Here is a 24518-nt window from a genome sequence, read left to right on the forward strand (position 1 = left end):
CTGATAAACACTCCCCAATTTTGTTTTAGCAAATCTAGTTAAAACAGCAGGGCTCTCATAATCTATATAGACAAATATCCCTGATGTCATTAAAAGCCTGAGATGACCAGCTTCTCTCTGGATTATTTAATACTTTACCAAAGAACTAGAAACCTGGTAATAAACATGTTAACATAGGTTACTAACTGGTAATTACTTCGTTACTCACTACCAACCATGGCTAGATTTAAACCAGCGCCCTAGATGTGAAAATCTCTGTATCCCATTACCAATCTTCTGAGCCATCCAGTCTCTCAGAACTTCTTTTCTTAAGGAATTACAATTTCTTTGTTTCACTTTCCTCTGTCCATGTCAATATAAGTATTTTTTTTAATTCTTATCTGCCGATGTTGTGTGCATGCTGAGTTTACAAAATGTCATTGCTAACTTAAGCTATTTTCTTTAGTGAATAGCATAAAATTGAATTAATTAGCCTGGTTGCTCATTTTATACACTTTAATATTTTATTACTCTTGTTCAAATCATTTTTGCCATTAGAAATTCCCAACTTACTTGTCTCCCTCTCCCACAGAAATGAACTTCTAATTAGTACCAATTTCTTAACAATTTTAAAGTGTTTATTTTAATAACTGTGTTACCTTGAACTGCATGGAAATTGGAAGCTACCCTCTATCCAGAGTCTATATTCCTGGCAGGCTGCCAATATTTTTAAGAAATAAGATTATTTTTAAGAATTAAGATTACTAGAAATCTCTGAGGTTTTGCTCAGCATTTCCCAATCTCCAGTACTGTATATTACCACATTTTTTGTTCTTAAAAATCACATTTTTTAGATGTCAAAGTACCTGAGATTTGTAATAATGTTAAAATAAGTAATATGGCAGATTGTTAGAGGCATCTTTGGCTTATGAAAAGGGAAGTGTTGCTCATCTGTAAAACAATGATATTGTTGATAATATTAAGCATAATGTGATATTATTCAGTGGCATCTCAAGCATCTTTATTTAATATATAATGGGCTTGATGGAAATCCTACTAAAATCCATGGATTGGAAGGGATCTCGCAAGGTCATCTAATCTAGTCCCCTGCATTTATGGCAGGACCAAGCATTATCTAGACCATCCCTGACAGGTGTTTGTCTAACCTACTCTTAAAAATCTCCAATGATGGAGATTCCACAACCTCCCTAGACAATTTATTCCAGTGCTTAACTACCCTGACAGTTAGGAAGTTTTTCCTAATGTCCAACCTAAACCACCCTTGTTGTAATTTAAGCCCAATTTAGAAGTCCATCCTTTAACTTCAATATGCTTTGGATCAGGCCTAATATACAGGTGTGATTTTTTTTCCACAGCAATATTTTGCTTGTGATTCTACTAATTCCACTGATTTGGGCATGAATTGTTTATCCATTCTAAATGGCAGGGCTGTGCCCAGTACAGTTCAACAGCTATTGAAACTGAAAAAGATGTTAAATAATGAGCAGAAAAGTCATTCTGTTGCTAGAACATGTCAGTTCATTCTCTATCTAAAGGCTAAATTTCCGAAGTATGGTATAGTGAGTTCTCTGTATGACTCCCAGTGAATCATGTGACTATAACCATGCATAATATTTTGAAAATGTTCCTCTAAGATGGCATGTTTGTTGCCATATTATTACAAATGAATTCATTAATTAACTTTCTCTTGCTCCCTGAAGGCTCAGAGAGACTAGGAGAGCTGTAGAAGCAGTACACTCAGCCTCCCAAGGGAAAATGACTTAAGTTGCTCTGAAGTCACCCTGCTGATCCAGAGTCATCACTGAAGGGATCAAGAGAACATCATATCCATTCCTGGAAGGGATTAAGATATGGAACCTTGGGGTGGTGAGGAAGTTAAAGAAGGTTAAAAAACGTTTACTGCAAAAATATATCTGTTCCTCTCAGACATGTTGTGTCAACATCAAGCCTTTGGAAAGCCATGATACGTAATGTTCATAATGATAAGTTACAAGCATGCTTTCTTATTCAGCTCCAGCTGGTGAAGAAACAGAAAAAACATATTACCATTTCCTGTGTTACCTTTAAAGCCCAATATGCTCCAGTAACTTTTTAGCAGTTAGTTAAGTTTTCCATATCTCTACATGCATTTCTGTGTTTTCACTCAAATCATTTTTAAAAAAACTATTGTGGCATCGGGAGGTTTAAGAAAATTTTACTTCTGCTGTATGGCACAGAGCCTTAGAGAAATTTACATTTCAGTGATCACTTTCAGAAATTAATGTCAGAGCAAGTTTCATTTCATCTCTTTTGTCAGAGTTTTTCTGGAATTTTTGTCACTGTCAATGGCATATCTTCATTAAAACTGTCACGCACAGACTACCAGAGTCACAAATAAAAAGGAAAGAGAAGATTTTGATGGAGAGAGAGAAATGATCACGTTATCCAGTGCAAGTTCCTTAAGATGGGAAGAGATGACCTTTCCAGTGCAGTTTTGAGTCACATCCTGTTACAGCATGATCTTTAACCATTGCCATAAATTGGCTCTGACTTCACCCTCTTGCCTGCCCTCTTTTTGATATTATTGAATTAATCTTTGGCTATAGGAGGCCAAAAGATAAAAATGGAAGGTGGAATATGAATGTTATGGATTATTAATCAATTTTGCCTGCAGAAACATGCTTGCAAAATGGTCAATTCAGGTATGCCCAAGTATTATAGCTGTTTTGCAGGCAAAAATGCTTCTTTTCAAGTTCAGCCATCTGCTTGGGTCTTCTGGGATTCCCATACTGTATCCACTTTTGAAAATGTAATGCTATAGCTGAAAAAGAGTCTTTGAAGCTTTTTGAAATTACATCCATCACAGTTCCCCATGTACTTACTGTTAACTTTCTTGCCTGTGCAGTGTCCAAGTGTGTATTATTTTTTTTTTTAATTGTTAAATTATGCTTACAGGTTACTTCAATAGCTTCTCTTGTTCTGTGAGTTCACCACAATGAGAAAATCTTTACCTAAATTCCTTTCCATCCAGAGTTTCTTTAAATAAAAAAAGTATTTTGACTGGTCTTCATTTGTGGGTTAGACTCTGCCACCCTTACTATATTGTGTAGTTTCTTACTCCATCATTGATTTTAGGGGGACTATTCAGGAATGAGGTACATTTGGCAGAATCTGGCCCAGCTCTTCTCAGGAACGTGCTTGATTTTGGAATACTGCATTAGCAGGTTCTAATTTTATCTTGTTCAGAAAATATTTAGGATCAAATCATTACCTCCCAGAACATGTATCCCATCCAAACAGCAAAGAAAGCTCACCTACTCTGAGAATATCACAAAGTGCCTACTGCATGTTCACCTTCCTCACTGAAAAAGCAGCATGTACAGACTTCTAAACTCTGAAACCTAAGGATCAGCTCTAAATACAGAGGTTTAGGATCTGGGAATATTCACTGAAGTCTTTCCTCTCCATGCTGCTGTTCAGTTTCCCACTGGCAGCTGCAATTGGCTTTCTGTTCTGCAGATGTACAATGGCTCCTTTTCCAGAAGGGCTAGAAGCCATAGACAAGGAATAATACTGCTTTTGAACAGCCTTTAACTACTGTGCAGATTTCCATTTGGAAAGCACCCAGAATGATGTTGGCATTATGCACACCAGAAATAATAATAATTAACAATTAATAACAAATCTGCCAGTGTCTGAGGGAAACATGCTGTACAGAGTTGCTGCTCCCCTGCCATACCATTCCCCACCACCACCATACACACATAGAACTTGCAGACTACAAGACAAGCACCTGTATGCATGGAAAAACCTGTGAGGATGGGAAGCATGCCAGAAAGCCACAACACACACATATCCTGCTTTCCAGTGCTTTCCTGGCATTGCTACCCCTGTGATGACTAGATGTCTATTGTAGATGGTTAGGACCTTGGAGTGCAGCATATCAACACCCATTTATGTGAGGAGCCAAATCTTGTGCTAACTATACCCTGTGCTATTTTACTGCACTCAGTGGTGCTGTATGGAGAAGTTGGTGTAGAATCTCCCTCTTTTGGTTTAGTATCGAAAAATAATCAGGTTTTGGTGGTTATAGTTTTTAAGAATATCAAAACAAAGTTTGCGGCTGTTTTATCTTTCTTTCTAAAAATGTTTGGGTGATTTTAATGCCTACTAAAGTGAATGACTAATAGCTCTGGCTGTATCCAAGCACAGAGCAGGCAGGTGATATGCAAGTTTCCCAACACAACTCTGTATATAAACCTCTTTGATTCCAGTCCTGGGCTTGCCAGTTCCAAAATTGGCACAGTTCAGCATGTTGTGGATGAATGCCCTAGGAATTAGGATGAAGCTGCCAAAGGAATTTTTATTTCAACAGAAATCTGCAGAGGTGAACACCAACTGCACTAACCTGCCAATAACAAAACAATACCACCATATTTAAAAGTGTGTCATTTTGTGTGTTAAAAAGGAGGCTCTCAGAGTGATTATTATTTTCCTATTATTTTAATTTGGATTGCTCAATAAATCTCCCAAGAAAATCCCTACATCTAATTCTTCTCTGCCTTGTATCTTACATGTCTTTTGTACCTGTTCACAGCAGGCATAAAACTATATAGTTTTGACGGGGGACGGGGACCTAAGCCCGAAGGTTAGTGGGGAAGAGGGACACCGCAAGGAAGCAGAAGGAGGAGGGGGCAGCAGGGGAGGCCTCCCGATTCATACTGTGAAAGTAGGCCAGTCGGCTACTTATCTCAAGTGCCTGTACACAAATGCAAGAAGCCTGGGAAACAAGCAAGAGGAACTGGAAGTCCTGGCACAGTCAAGAAACTACGACATGATTGGAATAACTGAGACTTGGTGGAATAACTCTCACGATTGGAGCGCTGTCATGGATGGGTATAAACTGTTCAGGAAGGACAGGCAGGGGCGAAAGGGGGAGGAGTTGCACTGTATGTAAGAGAGCACTATGACTGCTCTGAGCTCCAGTATGAAACTGGAGATAAGTCAGTTGAGTGTCTCTGGGTTAAGCTTAGAAGCAAGAACAATAAGCGTGATGTCGTGGTGGGTGTCTGTTACAGACCACCAGACCAGGAGGATGAGGTAGATGAGGCTTTCTTTACTCAACTGGGGAAAGTTTCCAGTTCACAGGACCTGATCCTCATGGGGACTTCAATCACCCTGACATCTGCTGGAAGAGCAATACAGCAGAGCACAAACAATCCAGGAAGTTTTTGGAGAGTGTCGCTGACAATTTCCTGGTGCAAGTGCTGGAGCAACCAACTAGGGGCCGTGCTTCTCTTGACCTGCTGCTCACAAACAGGGAAGATTTGGTAGGGGAAGTAGAAGTGGGTGGCAACCTAGGCAGCAGTGACCATGAGATGGTCGAGTTCAGGATCCTGATGAAAGGAAGAAAGGGGAACAGCAGGATACGGACCATGGACTTCAGAAAAGCGGACTTTGATTCCCTCAGGGAACTGATGGGCAGGATTCCCTGGGAGGCTAATATGAGGGGGAAAGGAACCCAAGAGAGCTGGCTGTATTTTAAGGAGACCTTATTGAGGGCACAAGAGCAAACCATCCCGATGTGCAGAAAGAATAGCAAATATGGTAGGCGTCCAGCTTGGCTTAACAAAGAAGTCTTTGGCGAACTTAAACGCAAAAAAGAAGCTTACAAGAAGTGGAAGCTTGGTCAGATGACTAGGGAGGATTATATAAACACTGCTCGAACGTGCAGGAATGAAATGAGGAAGGCCAAAGCACAATTGGAGTTGCAGCTAGCAAGGGACGTGAAGGGGAACAAAAAGGGTTTCTACAGGCATGTTGCCAACAAGAGGAAGATTCGGGAAAGTGTAGGCCCCTTAAAGAAAGAGGGAGGCGACCTAGTGACGGAGGATGTGGAGAAAGCTGAGGTACTCAATGCCTTTTTTGCCTCTGTCTTCACAGACAAGATCAGCTCTCAGACTGCTGTACTGGGTGGCACAGAATGGGAAGGAGGCAAACATCCCGCAGTGCTGAAGGAACAGGTTCAAGACTATTTAGAAGGATTGGACATTCACAAGTCCATGGGGCCGGATGCAATGCACCCGAGGGTGCTGAGGGAGTTGGCTGAGGTGATTTCAGAGCCATTGGCTATTATCTTTGAAAGCTCGTGGCAACAGGGGAGGTCCCTGAGGACTGGAAAAAAGCAAATATAGTGCCCATCTTCAAAAAGGGAGGAAAGAGGATCCGGGGAACTACAGACCGGTCAGCCTCACCTCAATCCCTGGAAAGATCATGGAGCAGGTCCTTAAGGAATCCATTTTAAGGCACTTGGAAGAAAGGAAGGTGATCAGGAACAGTCAACACGGATTCACCAAGGGAAAGTCATGCCTGACCAACCTGATTGCTTTCTATGATGAGGTGACTGGCTCTGTGGATGTGGGGAAGGCAGTGGATGTGATATACCTTGACTTTAGCAAAGCTTTTGATACGGTTTCTCACAGTATTCTTATCAGCAAGTTAAAGAAGTATGGGTTGGATGAATGGACTATAAAATGGATAGTGAACTGGCTAGAGCATAGGGCTCAACGAGTAGTGATCAATGGCTCCATGTCTAGCTGGCAACCGGTCACAAGCGGAGTTCCCCAGGGGTCGGTCCTGGGGCCGGTTTTGTTCAACATCTTTATTAATGATCTGGAGGATGGGGTAGATTGCACCCTCAGCAAGTTTGCGGACGACACTAAGCTGGGGGGAGTGGTAGATACCCTGCAAGGTAGGGATAGGATACAGAGTGACCTAAACAAACTGGAGGATTGGGCCAAAAGAAATCTAATGAGGTTCAACAAAGAAAAGTGCAGAGTCCTCCACTTAGGAAGAAAGAATCCCATGCACAGCTATAGACTGGGGACCGACGAGCTGGGCAGCAGCTCTGCAGAAAAGGACCTGGGGGTAACAGTGGATAAAAAGCTGGATATGAGTCAGCAGTGTGCCCTGGTTGGCAAGAAGGCCAATGGCATATTGGGCTTCATTAGGAGGGGCATTGCTAGCAGGTCACGGGAAGTGATTATTCCCCTCTATTCGGCATTGGTGAGGCCGCATTTAGAATATTGTGTCCAGTTTTGGGCCCCCCAATACAAAAAGGATGTGGACAAGTTGGAGAGAGTCCAGCGGAGGGCAACAAAAATGATTAGGGGGCTGGAGCACAGGACTTATGAGGAGAGGCTGAGGGAACTGGGCTTGTTTAGTCTGCAAAAGAGAAGAGTGAGGGGGGATTTGATAGCGGCCTTTAACTACCTGAAAGGGGGTTCTAGGGAGGATGGGGCTAGGCTGTTCTCGGTGGTGGCAGATGACAGAACAAGGAGCAACGGTCTCAAGTTGCAGGGAGGGAGGTCTAGGTTGGACATTAGGAAAAAGTTTTTTACTAGGAGGGTGGTGAAGCACTGGAATGGGTTACCTAGGGAGGTGGTGGAATCTCCATCCTTAGAGGTTTTTAAGCTGCGGCTTGACAAAGCCCTGGTTGGGATGATATAGCAGAGGTTAGTCCTGCTTTGAGCAGGGGGTTGGACTAGATGACCTCCTGAGGTCCTTTCCAACTCTAATATTCTATGATTCTATGATTCTATATTGAATCAGAATGATAATGCTGAATGCTCTTTTTTCATACTCAGGTTACAAAGGTGTCTGTGACTGCACAAGGTACAAGCCAGGAAGGATCAGATTTTCTGTGACCTTCTATTGATCCCTGAATGTGTAGATGAAATTCTTAATAACATTAAGAATTCAGGGACACCATTTTCTTAGAATGGTTTCAGACCATGTTTTCAAAGAAATGTTGAAGAACTTTTATCAGAAATGTTGTCAAGGTTCAGAAGTTGCTGGTAATTGCCACTAGTTTTCTTATAAACATTTTACCCATGTTTAGTTCCTGAAGAACTCAGTCTCTCACAATAACACCTCTGGATAATTAAGGAGTAGCACATTAGGCTCCAAGGGGACATCTTTTGCCAGGAGCTTATTGGCTTTGATGCAAGACTTCGCAGACACAGGGTGTACCATAGATACCCACTGCAAATTAAGGAAATGTTTATTTCAAATTAACTTTGATGGTTATAATTGTTGCTTACAGAGATCATTGTTCTAAGTTACACTTCTGTGCAGAAAACCTCCTGAGAATCTCTTATTCCATTAAATGTGTTCTGATATTCTGCTTTTCTGTGGTCGCTAGAAAACCTTTGCTTGGGGCCAATTGATTCAGTTCCAAGAAAATCTGTTCCTTTTTGCAGAGATCTTTTGTAGAATGTTTTGGAATAGCAAAGAAGAAAACAAGAAACTTGAAAAATAGTGTTAAAATGATGCCAAGGAAGAAGTAATCAGTTGTATATTTAAATGATTTTGCTAAAAAAATCTTTCTCAGAGCTTATTTAATTAAGCAAAGCTTTTAATGGTAATTTAGTTAGGGTGTGATGGCTGGAATCTTAAAAGCTTTCTAATTGAAATGGTGGTCAGGTCTTGTTATTGACAATAGATAATGAATATTTTCTCATAGTCCCACTTGCTATTTAGAAATTAATTTGAAATTTTAAAAGGAAACTAGATTATTCCTGCAGAAACTTAGTTTTCTGTCATTGCAACTTAGAAGACCATTTCAATTCATTATATACTTGCAGAAATTACCCTTAGAAATTAATCATTTGCTGGGGTGCAGCAGATTGGGGCTGATAGGGAGAGAGTTACAGTTTTCTGATTCTCTGCCCAGCCCCAGCCTAAAGAACATCAGCATAGAGCAGCTGGGAATTGCCAGAGCACTCTGCACACTGGCCACACATCCTGCTCATTTGTCCCCAACATGCCATCCAATTCTAAACCTCTGACACACCCTCTGCATCAAGGACAACAGAGAGGGAGACATAGGATCCAACTCCTCAATAAGAAAATTACCAGTAGCCTCATCTCCCTTGACATCTGAGCGTATATTTGTTTCTTCTGGGCAAATGCCAGGAAAAAACAGCTCTCTCTCCTGACTTCACCTGTAAGTCCCATAAAGCACACATATAGGGATTTTTTCAGGGGAAGAAGGAAGGAGGGAGGGAAGATGCTACAAGATAGCAATCCCCTTTTCACCTGTTCAGACAGATCACAAGATTTGAGTCCTCACAGTGACTGCAATGGGACTATTTGTATAAGGCCAGCAGGATTTGACCCATGTAAAAATGCTCCTAGTTCTATTTCAAGATAAATATAATTTGCTGTACTGTAAGAATGAATTTGTTTTTTAAAACAATCTGCCCTGGTGACAACAACTTCATAAAGCATTTCTAAATATCTCAGCCTCACTCCAATCCCTTATTGCCACTAGTTGGTGGATGCCAGCTTCTCTGCCAGTTCTCCTGCTGGCTCTAACACATCTTACACTGGAACCCTCCACCCTTGGTGTAAGAGGAAAGAAGGACATGTGAGAGAGGCATAGCAGAGCAAATTCCAGTATATCCACTTCTCCACTAGTAAAAGGCCCCAAAGAGACTTTACACCAATGGCATAAGTTAAAGCTTCTGGGGGAAGCTTTAACTTGTGCCAGCAATGGGTGGCTGAGAACTGTGGAACTGTAACCAACTTGTGATAGCTTCCCTGAGAACTTGGAAGTAGTAAAGAATCAAGCCCATGCCTGCAATTCTCTCAGAGGAGGGCATTTTGCACGTTATCTTTTTGCACATGACTAATGGAAGAGCAGCTCCTACAGCAGTCATGCTGCCAAAGAGCAGGAGCCTAGAGGAGTAGCATGGAGCGGCCAACCCATACAGGACTGAGATTTTCTTTTTCCCAGGGGTAGTAAAGAGCTGGAAAGATCTGTAAACTGCATCCTTTGCCTCCTTTGTAGATTTCTAAATTCCTCCCCACTCACTGGGCAATTGGAAGGAAACTGAGAACCTAATGAAGTTTTCTGGCTTTTATAATATCCTTTGCAGGAGGGTATAATTAGTTCTTTATTTAGTAATTTCCACTCTACTTTTCACTGACTACTTTATATTATTCTTTGGAATAAACATTCTTTGTTCCTTTTTCTACTTTGAATTCCTCACATAAGATGTGATGGATCACTTGATAATTGCCCTGTTCTTTTCATTCCCTCTGGAGCATCTGGCATTGGTCACTGTCAGAAGACAGGATAATGGGTAAGATGGACCATTGGTCTGACATAGTATAACTATTCTTATGTTATTATCTGTGGTGCATTAAAACTGTGTTAAAATTACAAGCTATCACTTGCAGGCTAAGAGGCTGTCTATGGAAGCATGTGATCTGGGTCTTATACAGGAAGTTTGCAAAGACCCAGCCTAAAGCAAGGTGGGTTGAGTGGTGCCTCTCTGCCTTAGGGAACAACCTGCTTTGTCTCTCTCTGTCTCTTTGGATCTTGTGTTAGAGTTCTGGATTATAAGAAATAAAGCTGCGTTATTGTGCAACCTTCCAGAAAGGTTGTTCTATGTTTTGTTTACAACTCTGTGTGTATGACATGAACATAATATAAGGCTCTTCTTAAGAATGGCAGTGGGGAGTGTACTGCAAAGCTCCTTATCTTTGTCCCACTGAAGAAAATGACAAAACACCCACTGCCTTCTATGAGAGATGGATCAGGCCTATATGAGTTGTATTTTAATGCATTCCTTTATAAGTCATTAGGCTTTATAAGTGAAATCCTTTTCCCCATCAAAATCAATGAGAATTTTGCCATTAACTTCAACAAGGCCAGGATTTTACTGTTAGCTTAACCTACCTATTGAAGTCAATGGCAAAACTCTTCAATGATAGCAAACCTCAAACAACATATCTACTTCTATGGTTATTCCTTCAACTGTACCTGTTATCAGCTCTCTGTAATTTAAGCATTTGTGAAAGAAAATGGAGATCAGGAAATTAATTCTGAGTGCCCTGAAGTCAGTAATATGACATGATGCCCGAGCCCTCAAAGGAGTTTTGTGATATTTTTGCCTGTCCAGGATGGACCATCATCAAATATTTCAGATTAACTTTTGAGATCCTGGACTTTCTAGAAAAAGACATAACTGCTTTTCAGCAAATACTGTTTGTAATCACTGAAAGGGACAAGGTTGTTAAAGGCAGCAGCAAAGACAAATAATGTCTTGGGTTAACAAATAATGGGAAACACAAGGTTTATTATGCATGGAAAACACATTAGGAGAAAACAATAGAGGGATAAAAATCAAAAATCACTTGATCATATTAGATTTGAAAGAGACACTGCATGTAAGGAAAAAGCCCTCTCATAGTGACAGTTGTAGAAACCAAAACATGGACTTATGCAATCAGGATAAACGCTTCAGAGCAGGTTCCATGTTTTCTTTTGTGTTTGGTAATCACCTAGCACATCTCGGGCACTATCCTAAACTAAATAATATACAATTACTAATACCAATAATACACCCAAACTTTTGTTCCCCTAGATTTGTCATCTGTGCACTCTTTTCAATTGACAAGGATTTGATCCTGAAACAGAATGATATTATCTTGGAACATATTTTAGAAATGTAAAATCAATGTCAGAAGCATATATATGGCCTTCATTTTTTCCTTCTTGTTCACAATAATAAAAGTGCAAGGCAAGTACATTTCTTAGAGTTGGATGCTTGCTCACTTATGAACTACATGTGAAGTATGAATAATGTTCCCTTTTTTACAAGGTTTTAAGAATACTGTTTTAAAATAGTAGTAAAAAATAAAATGTAACCTTTTAAGACTTAATGATACTTAACAATACATTAGAATCAATATTCTAATTATCTGTGAATGATTATTAATGTAGCTTTGCATCAATTGTAGAGATTTGCTGCAATTATATTTTATATTATCCATATCAACAGTATCGCCATTTCATAAATATTAAACATACTCAATTCCCTTCTTGGCTTTATTTTATAATAATGAAACTGGAGTCGGCACTGACATATACATTTCAAGGCAATTTATGATACAAAGCAGCAAACATAAATTAAATGGAACAAAGCTACTGAAAAACCATTTGGGATTAAATTTGTGGATTGAATTTTTTGAAAATATTACCTTACACTGAATAGCATTTCATAATTGCCTCGTAATGCTGCAAAGTGTATTCATAAGCTTTTTAATGTATGCGGCCAACCTCACCACTTTTATTATGTATCCACTGAGTTGTGATGCAGACTGGTAACGTTAGTGTGTATGGATTAGAAGATGAAGTAATGAAAAGAGAGGTGATCTTACAGGATGTAAAATGTCTGATAACAATATTTTAAAACCATAAATTCAGCATCTAAGTTTCACACAGCCAGAATGGTAAAGATACAGGTGCATCTGCAGCTTGCAACAGTTTATATCTGGCCTTGTATCCGTAGACTGAAACCAGCATATGAATATATCCATGTTCTTTACGATTTCTGTGATTTTTGAGACAACTAACATGGGGGTGTTGGTGAGAACTAACAGACTTAGAAAGATGATTAAGCTTTAAGATAGCAATTAAAAACTATATTTTGGCACACAAATGACACATGCAATTTCTACATATGACATTGTTGGCAAATCAACACTGGAAACAAAAGGTACCTTTTGCCAGCCTTTCAACCAGGTGACTCATGCCACAATACATTGGGCTTTATAAAGATGTACATTCCATTTAAAGGAACCAAATCAAGCAGGATGCAACTAGAAAAGGAATCCAAACTTTTTTCCAAGCAGAGTGTGCAACTGAAGTGAAGTTATTCTCAGAGTCAAACCACAGTTTAATATTAGACCTCATCTGCTAGTAAGTAAATGCTTCCTGCATACAATATGACAATATATCAGAAGTGCCATGAACAACAGCAAGATGGATCTTGTTCTTTACTATGTACTTTCCAATTTTTCTGTTGTATGGACTGAAACTGCCCACATAATACAATATTATTGCAATCTTCTCTTCAATTATGAGAACAATTTTTGTTTTATTAATGAGACATTCAATATTTTAATTAAACTGTATTATAAACTGTAAAATTTATGCTAAATAGATTTTTAAGAACAGAATTTATAATACTGTAATTTTAATTACCACAAAATTAAATAAATTGGTGTTAATTAACATGGTTGAATCTCTCTCAAATACCTTTTTACATTGTTAAATATTTTATTAAAATATGCCAAATTTATTTGAAAATTAAAATTGCTATAGACAAATGATTATATATCAAATGGAGAAAAATATATTCATATTGCATAATAAAGAAGGTAATAGACAGCCCAATAAAAGGACCTTTCTTGTACATTCTGAAGTTTTTAATGGTAGAGATCACATAGTGGCAATGTGATGGGGTCTCTTACCCCTCACAAAGCCTGACTATATAAAATGGACCAGTTAAGCCTGTAACAGGGTGTACCTGGAGGAGAATCAGGGTTGATAATGCCCAACAGCTGACAAAGCCCAGCTGGAAATGGAACTGGGACAGGCATAAAGAGAAGACACCACTGTGGTCACTCCCCAGAGAGGATGGGAGTTGGCAAGAGACAAAGAGGAGGTCTAAAGGGAGAGTGAGTCCTAGGATCCTGACTTGGACTATTGAGAGCGGGTGAAGTAGCTACAGGGAGCAGAGGAAGCTCAAGTGCTAATGCAGGGATGGGCTAAAAGATAAGGAAAAGTAGAAAGGAGTCTAGAGAAGCAGCAACAGGGTCTTGGACTATGTAGACTGTGGTTGCTAGTCATAGGGTCCCTGGGCTGGAACCCAGAGTAGTGGGCAGGCCTGGGTTCCCCTATTAGCCACTGGGGAAGTGGCACCGCCTCAGTAGCTGAAGACTGCCTGAAACAGTTTGTTCAGTGGGAAAGCTATAGTGACCAGACCAAAGCTTTAAACCATGAAGAGGGAGCACCTTGAGTCATGAAGAATGAGTAATCTGACACCAGAGAGAGACCATGAGGTAAGCAACCAAAGGAGGTTGCATGAGACTGGATGAGATCTAATCCCCAGATGAGCCAAAAGGGGGCACCCTAGCGGTGAATAGCAGACCTTGTCACAAACAAATCCTCCGCTGGTATAAATTGTCACAGGTATGTTGAAGTCAATGGAAACCCATGTTTTCAATCCAAATTCCACTGACTTCAATGAAATTTGAATCCAGCCCTAAATGAATGAATGTGATAACCCCTGCAAAAAAATATAATACCATTCTCACTAATTTCCCAAGAAGTCTAACTGATTGATCAATCATAGCTGACAAGACACATTTTAAAATCAAGAAGAAATCCATAGAGCCTACTGGAGCAACTTTTGGTGCACAGTGCTGACTTCACACCAAGGACACAATCCTGTAGTCCTCACTCCACCAAAATTAGGCCCCAGTCCTGCAAAGATTTACACGTGTGTTTAACTATATGTACTGTGATTTGGATTCATCCTTTTGAAGTCAACAGGACGATTCACTGTGTATAGAGTTAATCGCATGGGTAATTTTCTGCAAGATTGGTGGCCTTACTGTCAGATTGGGGGCAGATCCTCAGTTGGTATAAATTGTCATAGTTCTATTAAAATCAATGGAATTAGGATAATTACACCATATGAGGCTCTGCTCCCCCAGTTCCCTAATTATCAATGCAATGTCATTATGGTGCATTGAACACCAATATTTTTAAAAACACCAATACAGACCATACTTCTGCTTTTAACATTAAAATTTAAGTTAATGGATGTAGTCACTGCTTAATGACATATTTGTCCTACTTTGCCCACTCCCCCCCAATAAACTGATAAGATCTTTTCTGCTTTGATGTGTGACAGATATAATAATATCTTTCAATCCCAGACAAACTATTGAATTGTTATTCATTACTGAATGAAGTATTTTAGGAGTTCATTGTATTAAAAATACAAATGTTTATATAGTATTGACAGGATTGTATGTAATTTCATGGGGGTGGAGGACCACAATCCACCAAGAACTAAGAAGAGTGGGGGTGGTTAGACAAGTTCACTTAGATTATAATACCTCCAGGAGAGGCTGGCATATACTTCTTCAAACTGGATTTTCCAGGGACCAAAAAACAAAGGATTTTTCGATAAATAGCCTGAGTTAAAACTGTCTTAGATTCTTCATTCTGATCCAGCAAACCAAGTATGACCTTCCATCCGAGAGGAAGGCCTTAATCCTTAGGGAAGAGTTGGAAGGATTGATACCTGCCAGAACTCCTGTTGAAGTTGGGGGTGTGCTTGATCTCTGGTAAGCTTATTAGTATGTGTGTAGATTCTTTTATTGTTTTTAACATGTTTTCTCTGTAATTCTTTTATTTTAAGAATAAGTATGGCTGCTTAGAAATAGCGATGAGGTAATTTAACTGTGGGTAATTACACTGTTTATTGCCTTCAAAGAATAAGCAAAGCACAGATGCAGTCCTGTTTAGGCAGTTTCCCTTGCTAGGGAAGAATAAAGTAGGAAGGGAACTGTACAGCTTAGAAAAACCCTGGTAAGCAAAGAGAGGCCTGGGGTGCTGGAAGTCTGAGAATGGGTGCCTTTGCTGCATCACAGAGGGGGAATACAAGTGCAGTGGCCCTGAACTGTGACAATCATTAACTTCTTTGAAAATACTTACTGGTTTTTCAGGAAGGTTCATAACATCTTATTATAAAACAGTCTAATATATCTGTATTAAAATATGAAATGTAAACTAGTTACATTTTATATTAATGATTAACAGAAAGTGGTTAACACAAATTCAGAACTAATTAAACACTGAGTTACAATGACTGATTGAATCATGTAGGAGATCAATGAAGTGCACATTCACTTACTGTAATTTTAGATTGGAAGCTTGTGCTTCCAACATGGGAGGCTTGGATTTCTCATATTCATCTCTGTAACCACAATTATATCAACAAAAAACCCATCAGCAATCTGCAAATGCTTTGAAGTCACACTGTATGTGCATAATTTAAATGGAAGTCAGGAGCTGGAAATGAATTTACAGTAGCTTAAAAAGTGGTCTCTAGGTAGTTGTGAAAATGCAGATTGTGGCTTTAACCTGTCAGAAACTACAAAACATAAAAAAAATACTGTGCTCTTTTGGTTGCTGCTGCTGCTGGTGGTTGTAGATTTTTCTTGGAAGAGGATATATTTGTTCTGCAGGGTGAATGATATAAAAGGGGAGTTTATCCATTCCTTGTCGATAGCCAAAATGCAGTAAGTAGTCGTATTCCATATGCCAGGGCTACCTTAACTGTTGAAATTTTTTGCATAGGCGTTTTGATGCATCAGTTAGTCTAGATTATTTGAAGTAGCTGATCTTTAGAAATAGTTTTAAATTGTTTTCCCGCTAGGTTGTGTAAGCCCCAGTAAAACAATTTCTTACAAAATGACAGTAATGACTAAGGCTTAAATTTAAATTTCTAAATTGACTACCAATATTGCAAACATATATGTACATGCTTAACTTTAAGTCAAGGAGACTACTCACATGCTTAAGAGTTAAGCACAGGCATAAGAGGTTGCAGCATGGGATCATTGTTGCAATATTTTCACTTCCAGTTAATTGTTCTACTTAGCTGAAGTATTTGGGATTTTTTTGTTTGTTTGTTTAAATTTACCTGCTTTTTGTATGAGACTTAAGTTTTACAACAATAGAGTTTTACTGTTGAGTATCAGAAACAGCTGGTACCATCAATGGTTTTGGTACTATCAATGGCTTCTGTGCACGCTGAAGGGGAAAAAGAGAGCAGATTATAAAAAATGGACTAGAAGAACGATGACAAATGAGAAATCACCCAAATCTATGGAGACCTTTGAGGGCCTATGAAACCTTTCTGTAGCAGTAGGCCACAGAAGATGTTGTGACGCGCTGGAGATAGTGATGTGGCGGGTCTGGTAAGGACCGGTTTGGTCAGGATTGGGTGCACAGTAAACAGGTTATATGACCAGTTTCACAACCCGTTATGTAACTTGCTTTAGTGCCAAGGAAGAGGACGAGGGGGAAGAAGGTCATGTGTTGTAATTTAGCCAATGCTTATTGTTCCCTAGAGTAAATATGTTATGCTGTATATAAAAGCTTAAATTGCAAGCTACGCAATGAGACTCCGCCATGAACCCACTTGGATTGCTTGGCACTCCCCTGCAACTGTTTAGCAGAGTGTTAGGGTCTCCCTCTGCTGTTTGGAGTGTAAGACATGATTAAAGATAAGTGTACCTAATTGGTGCAGATGTGTTTTTATTCCTTACCTGGTATCCAGAACCTGCAGGCAGCTGTGATTAGCTGTGCCTGGCCCAACACCTTCATCCATATTTAGCTCCAAACTGGTGATTATCAATGATATACAATGCTGCATAAAATCTCCTTGGTAGAGTACTTCATTCTTTCTCTGATTAATTTTAATTTACATGATTATTTAAATGGATAAGTGAGCATGTCCTCTCTGTAAACTCACCTGTCTTCCCTTTTACTTCATACGTTTGGCATTATCTGAAGGCTTATTTGGTTTTACTATTTATCAGCAGTTAGTGAAAACTTTTAATTTATTGTGATATATGAGCAAAATAGGAAATCAAAAAACTAATACAGCCCCATCTCCGTCTGTCCCATCCACAACAGCAGCAGCTGCCCTGTTCTTGTTCCTTCCTAACTCATCGCTTTCCCACTCCCAATCACACTGTAGAACCTCTTCCAAGTCAGCAGCCCACGATCCATTCCCCATACTGAGGTATTCAGTCCCCTTTCCAATCCACAGCACTCTGGCTTCTCACAAGCATGCCAGTGCTGCACCCTGTGAATATACCGAAGCAGTTTCACTCTCCCTCATTCTTCTCTAACTCTGACCCCTGCATCAATAATTCCAGGGCACTTTCAGTGGAACCCCCATCACCTGGCTAACCTCTGATACCCCTTTGGTGGCTCAACACCTCCTGTTATCCTCCCTCTTCTTGCTCAGCAGATGAGGGTGTACTCTTGACAGTAAAGACCAGGTTCTTGGACTCCACTTGCATCTTCTGTGTGGAAGAAGTTGAGCAACCAGAGATCATATGGAGAATACACTCCAATTCCTGTGGGCAAGAGCCATGTGCATAACCAGGCCCAGGAGAATGTTTTACTGTAACTACATAGCCTGAATTCTGAGTAGAGGATACAAATAATCATGTACTCATTCCTTTGTGTATTTCCATATATCAAAACATAGATGACAATGAAAGTTCAAGGCCCAGATCAAGGACAGTATTTTACCCAGAATAATAACTTTGCAAATTCTCAATAACGGCAAGTTAATTAACTATGCAATTAAATGTTCAACAGTTACCATGTCAGCAAATTAACTACATAGTATTGATGCTCCAAGAACTTTCCATTTACAGGAGTAGCACCCATTTGCTCTGCTCTAAAATGTAGTCTCTTCATGATGTCTGCATACTTATTTCCTATTAGCAACAATAGGATTTATGCATAAGCAAAAATATTCTAGAAATATATCAGGATTTAATTAATCATCTGAAGAAAATATTTTTGTTCCAAATGTATTTTTTAAACATAAAAATAACTCATTTGCCAAAGAAGTGTTTTATTTATTGCTTAGGCATGCTAAATAAATATAGACAACTGCTGAAAATTCTTGCAAATCCTAACTTTTTCTCTCAGCACCAAACAACTGACATAAGTGCTGATCCTGCTGTCACTGGTGGCCACAGTAATATTTCCTTTGGGAGTAACATCAGAACCATTATAAATGTTGCTTCAATATATTCTCAAATAAATTGTACTTGTATAGAATATAGTTCACTCTATTAATATGCCTGAATATTGCAAAAACATATTTTGCAGTGAACTTCCCACCAATTCTTCTTATCAGACCCAATTCAGGACAGCATCCCTATTCAGTATAACACATAAGAATTTACTTAACTTTAACTACTAGCCTTAGAGAACAAAAGTGAGGGTTTCTTCATTTTTTGTTTGTTTCCATCAAAAATGTCAAAGAAGAAAAAAGGTATGTCATCAACTGGCAGACCAGTTGAAAATATTTTCATAGTGAATTAAACAATAATATTACAGTGCCATCTATGGCACAATTGGGGATAGACCCCAACTCTCCTGACACCCTACACTGCTCTTTAGCCACTAAGCTATGTTTCCTCTCCAACTGATCAATTTTTGATTCAACTTGCTTTTGAACAAGTAAAAAGTGTATTTGAGGCTACTTGGCTGTTTTTAAAATGTCAATCTGTCACTATTTTATATTTGTAGATTGGATTTTGTCATGTAATGACACTGAACACTTAATTTTCAAAATGGCATGATCACAGGACCATGTTTAAAATAAAAAATGATTTTGCATGTATGTCACCTGATTTTGCATGAACAAATGGACAGTTGTCCACTAACTTGCCATTTGTGTGTACAAATACCTGCTTTGTGTATGCAGTCACAGTAATTGTGCTTCTGCGTGAGCCACTCAGTTTTCCACAGAACCTCAGATTTTGCATTTTGGAAAGGAGGCCCTGAAAGTTATTGCCAACTTTGATATGTGCTGCAAGTTTACTATAAAAGCTGTGGGTTTCTGTCTTCAGATGCTTTTGACTTTTCATTGAAAACCCAAAACATTCTCAGTTTTCATGTTCTTGGTTGGTTGCTTTGTTTGACAGTCAAAATTTTTCACAGAAAAAAACTTTCAGCAAAAATTTTCATTTAGCTGAAAAACCAATTTTCATACCAAAAAATCAGTTTTTGAAAGAGAATTTTTTACCAGTCTTATGTTAGGAGGCCTTAACACAATGATTATCCAGAATGTCAGCATCTTTTGATTACTATTTGAAAACGTCTTCTTTTGTACGTGTCCCAAGTCAATATCTAAATTTTTCAGCCATCTAACTGCTGCATCATCAAGGGTAGCAAGATATTACAGTCCACCCTCCAATCTTGTAATTGTGTAGTCCTCCACCATGTTTGATCATCTGCCTTGTGATCTCACAGTCCCAGAGAAGAGTGGACTAAGCCAAAATTTCTGCATTGTTGCAGCGACTCTAGCAGTTCCAGTTTGCAACCTGGGATGCAAATCCTGGACTACACTTAACAGACTAACAGGTGCATAAAAGTTAGAGCTTCTGAAATTCATCATGCCTGTCTCTCTATGCCAGAGTTGCTGCCACTCTGCAAGAACATACCCCTTGACACTGATATGCCATTGTTCATCCAATATTGGCGCTAGGCTGGCAGCACTGGACATGAGTGCATGAATGGCCACCAAGAATGGATGTTGCAATGTCAATCAGAACAAGTCAGCAGGAACTGCAGATGTGTGTGTTTTCTTCTGGAGCCAAGCAGTTCTTATAGGAAGTGTGCATTGTTTATTTACATATATTGGAACTATTGTCAGCCAGGTGTGCAGCAGGTTACTTTCATCCATCATAGCCCTCCCCACAGTTTTGAGGGTAATGGCATCTCGTCAAAGTTTTGAGGGAGCTATATGAGCCAACACATATAAATTAGATGTTAGTGTGGCTAAGGCAACCACTAGAAATATCAGTAGCTGCGCTCAGCTCCAAATCAATGAGATACGTAGGCTGGCTTTTTCCCCCAGACTGCTCCGCAATATTCCACAGGAGCACATACCAGCTCCAGGATTGAGACTTGCCAAACATTTGCCTCTACTCCCCGGCTCCTCTCCTGCTAGCTTCTGGATCAAGGCACTGTGGCAGGTTATCTTTACGGGGACATTTCTTCTGCCTGCTTATGGCATTCCCCATGAGCAGAACAAATGTAGATAAAATACAGTTCAAAGTTCACATTCTAAGTTACTGTTTCACAGTCTAACTGAACACAACAGTATGGAATATGTTATTCTAACACATAATAGCTTCAAAAGAATCATCCTCTTTTTAAATATCCAGTGTCCCAATGGAAACAGCAACAAAACTGAACTTTTAACACAGCTGTCACAGAAATGTATTATCACTGTTTAGAATAACAACTGTAAAATATACAAGGTTATGCAGTAAACAGAATTCAAAATATTGAAACTCCTTTATAATCACCACTATATGGAATCAAAATCTTTGGCCATTATAACATTGGCCACTTATTACAGCATGACAAAATATATCCTTCACATAAGCACTGTCAATTCACTTTCACTTACACATTCCTGTAATTTTATAACAAATTTTTTTTAAATGGGAAAATAACCCATAACTCTCCCAACTCAATTAAAATTTAAGCAATTTAAACAAACATTTTTACCTCCGAAAAAATCCATAATCTAGAAGTGGCTTCCCTTTTAAACCATCTGTAGCTGAGGGAATTTGCAGGTTCCTATCAATGCACTAGGAAGGTGGTTGCCTACTTCATGGTGAGTAAATTCTGTGGACATGGGAACTGAGATTTTGCTAATCTATAAAACAGTGGGTAGCACCAGCATAAGCACTATGCTGTCAGACTGAGATTTAGGAATAATAGTGGGAAGCATGTTCCAGAGATGAGGAGCATAGCTTCAGCGACTCCTGATTCACACTGCATCAATGTTATGATCTTGACAAGTTAAATAAATTACCAACTCCTAACATAGTAATCAATGGGGAAAATATGGCAAAAGAAGATTGATCCACTGTGCTGCTGCTGCTCTTTTAAGAATTTTGAAAGTTAAAAAGAAATTAACAAAAACATAACACAAGATTTTGCAACAAGGTTTAATATTTCCCTGACTTGCAAATATCTAAATTTTAAATATTTAGAATTATCCAATAATTAATGTTCGTTAATATTTTCTATTAAGTCCCTTGAATGCTACATTATTTGGTGAATATTTGTGTTCACTGTCAATGCACTATTCAGTGCTAATGCAAGTTGATGAAGGAAAATGTGGGACGCTGTTTTGGCTTTAATAGAAAATAAGGCACATTACCAGAAGAGAAATATGGACAGTAACGACCATTAAAGGTCAAAGTAGGGTTAAGCAGTAAGCATTTAGCCTGTCTGGATTCAGGTGTGCACAGGACAAAAGTCTGTCCTTCACCAGATCCACCAACATGGATATTCAGAAAAGGAAGGATGGCAAACCAAGTTAAGTTACAAACCACTGGGATGCAGAGACATGGAAACATTTTGCACTTATTCTGAAGGAATTTAGCCTTTTGTTAGATTCCTAATTTTGGAAGTAGCAGTGCTATCTGCCAGCTGCTTAGAAAATCCTTTTTCTTTAGTAAAAAGTAGTCTAGAGCAGTGTTTCTTAACCTGGGGTTTTAGAGGGGTCGCAAGTGCAGAGCTGGTATTGGGGGTGGCAAGAAAGGCAATTGCCTGGAGCCACAGGGGCGCCATGAAACTAAGTTACATGCCTCAGCCCCGTGGGGGTGGGACTCAGGCTTCAGGGGTACAGTAGTTTGGAAAGGTTAAGAACCACTGGTCTAGAGGCTTAAGCATAGTCTTTTTCAATGTCAGAGTTCATGCAAGATATTTCATTTTGATAGACGTCTTCTTTCTGAAAACAGCTTCACTATGGTTTGGCAGCATCAGCAAAATAGTATTTCAAGAGATCAGAAAGAGCAAATGAATAATCACTCAAATTAGAATATTTTTGAATAACACTTTGCCTTTAACAATTCATCTTTAGTATATTTGAAATAAATTTTCAAAAAAGAAGTACATAGAGGCTATGAAACTACTCCCTGCCTTCTCGCATCATGGAACAATACAGAAGGGATGACTTCAGTGAGCTTGTAACTGCAATTTTCAGTCTCAGTTTGAGGTGTTCCTGAAGGTTGCAACTTGAAAGAACTACTACTATAAAAATCAGCATCTGATGCAGTAATTTTGTACCACTTCTTCTGTTCTGCATATGTAGTAACTTGTGATAGATCTATGAAAGCCATATATGAGTTTCAGATTTATTTGCTTGCAAAACATACTAAAAAAAGGTTGCTCATTTATTTTAACATTGGCACTGGATAATGCTATACTGTTATAGGTTGCTGTCTGTGCCACCAAATTTTCTAGTTTCATAAACATTTCAAATTGCTAAGATATTTGACTTAGAAAACTGGCTTCTGCTAATTCACATAAATACTTTTCAAAAAGGATTTCACTCTGTATCCTACAGTGTAAATACATATGCACTCAACAGAATGTAATAGTTCCAAAAGCACTAGTTAATTCTGTTGAGTGGCTTAATCCCATTTTGTCTAAGTATGTATTTTCATGACTCATTATAATGGCAACAAAAGCAATGAGGATTTATCAGTTAAACAATTTTAAACATGTTTATTATATATGTAACTCCATGATAAACCTGACAAGAATAGCATGCCAACGTCTGCATAACTTTCAGATTTCATTTCCATTTCCTTATGTAACATAAAAAATAAAAAAAAATGAAATACAAAGGGGCAGATACTCAGCTGGTGTAAAGGGTCTATGATATCTTAAACCAGTTGGGGATTAGCCCCATGAAGTCTAATGTACCATTAAGAAACTAACTCAGTCCTCAATTCTGCAAATGTAGTCTCAGTGAGTTAAATAGGGTGCCTAAAACTGATAAATCCAAGAAATACAATGGGGTTAATAAAGATATGCTGTGTTGTGCTTATAGATTGCAGTAGATGAGGTACTGTAGATTAAATGCCAAGTGTTAAGATTTCTGAAATACCTAGAAATAAGCAATGAAACAAGAAGTTGTGCATTTCCTGGCTTTTTGTCTGTTACCTAGCTTCTTAGCATTATTTTAACATATGGGGGTGAGTGAGGTTGCACCCAATTGCTTTACCACTGTGCACCTTCCCTGCTTGAAAATCTGATCACCAGAAGGATGTGCCTCTCCTTTTATTCAGAGAAGACCAAACAGCATAGAATTGGTACATGGAGTGCAGGGACAGATGCTGTGGCTACACTCCCATCTTTCCATCAAACCTTTGAAAGCTCACATGTGCTCCATGTAGTTAAGGCTCCTTTGGTTGGGACAGGAGTATAAATTCCCTTTTGGGAACTGGTGTATTTTTGAGTGGATGTCCATGGGCTAGTAGGTGCGTCTGTAAAGCTCAGTACTTTCCTGTCTGAATGGTTCAGAAGAGTAACACAGCCATGTGTGTAAGTCATTTCTTAGGAAGCTATGCAGTCAAATTATAAAGGAGGCCAGGCTTCACTGAACATAGTAGCTTCAACGTAAGGTGGCGCTTTTGCTTTCTCTTGATACCTGGTATCCACACAAGTGAAAATCACATTTAGCCTTCACCACCACAACCCCAAAGGGGAGTATTTATCAGAAATGCCATTATATATCTGGGTTCTCTGGCATCCCCTCCACTGGTTTTACCAGAGAATGGTATGATATGGCTTCAAAACAATTGTACAGTATGATCCAAGCAAAACCTATTTCCTTAGCCAAAGACAGTCAAGCTGTCAGCTCTATATAGTTGTAGAAAAACATAGGAAAGAAAAAATTAGCCGGCGATCTAAATATACTTATATATACACTAAGTAAACACCAAGAAGTAAATCCATAATACTTTTGAACTAAAATGCACATTGCAGATACACAACAGAGAAAGAAACTTTCCATTGTAGCCCACTTTTCTGAGTTATGCTA

At 38.9% G+C, this 24518-nt stretch overlaps 1 protein-coding gene across 1 annotated transcript in view; it reads right to left on the reverse strand.

Moving 5' to 3' along the window:
* The window catches only part of SHISA9 (shisa family member 9), a 247412-nt gene that overhangs the window by 214214 nt on the left and 8680 nt on the right, over window positions 1–24518 (reverse strand). The window lies entirely within an intron of this gene.

The sequence above is a fragment of the Emydura macquarii genome, unplaced genomic scaffold (assembly GCF_026122565.2).
Source record: "Emydura macquarii macquarii isolate MOO-44397 ecotype Brisbane River unplaced genomic scaffold, CSIRO-AGI_Emac_v2 contig_1348, whole genome shotgun sequence".
Classification (NCBI taxonomy): Eukaryota; Metazoa; Chordata; order Testudines; family Chelidae; genus Emydura; species Emydura macquarii.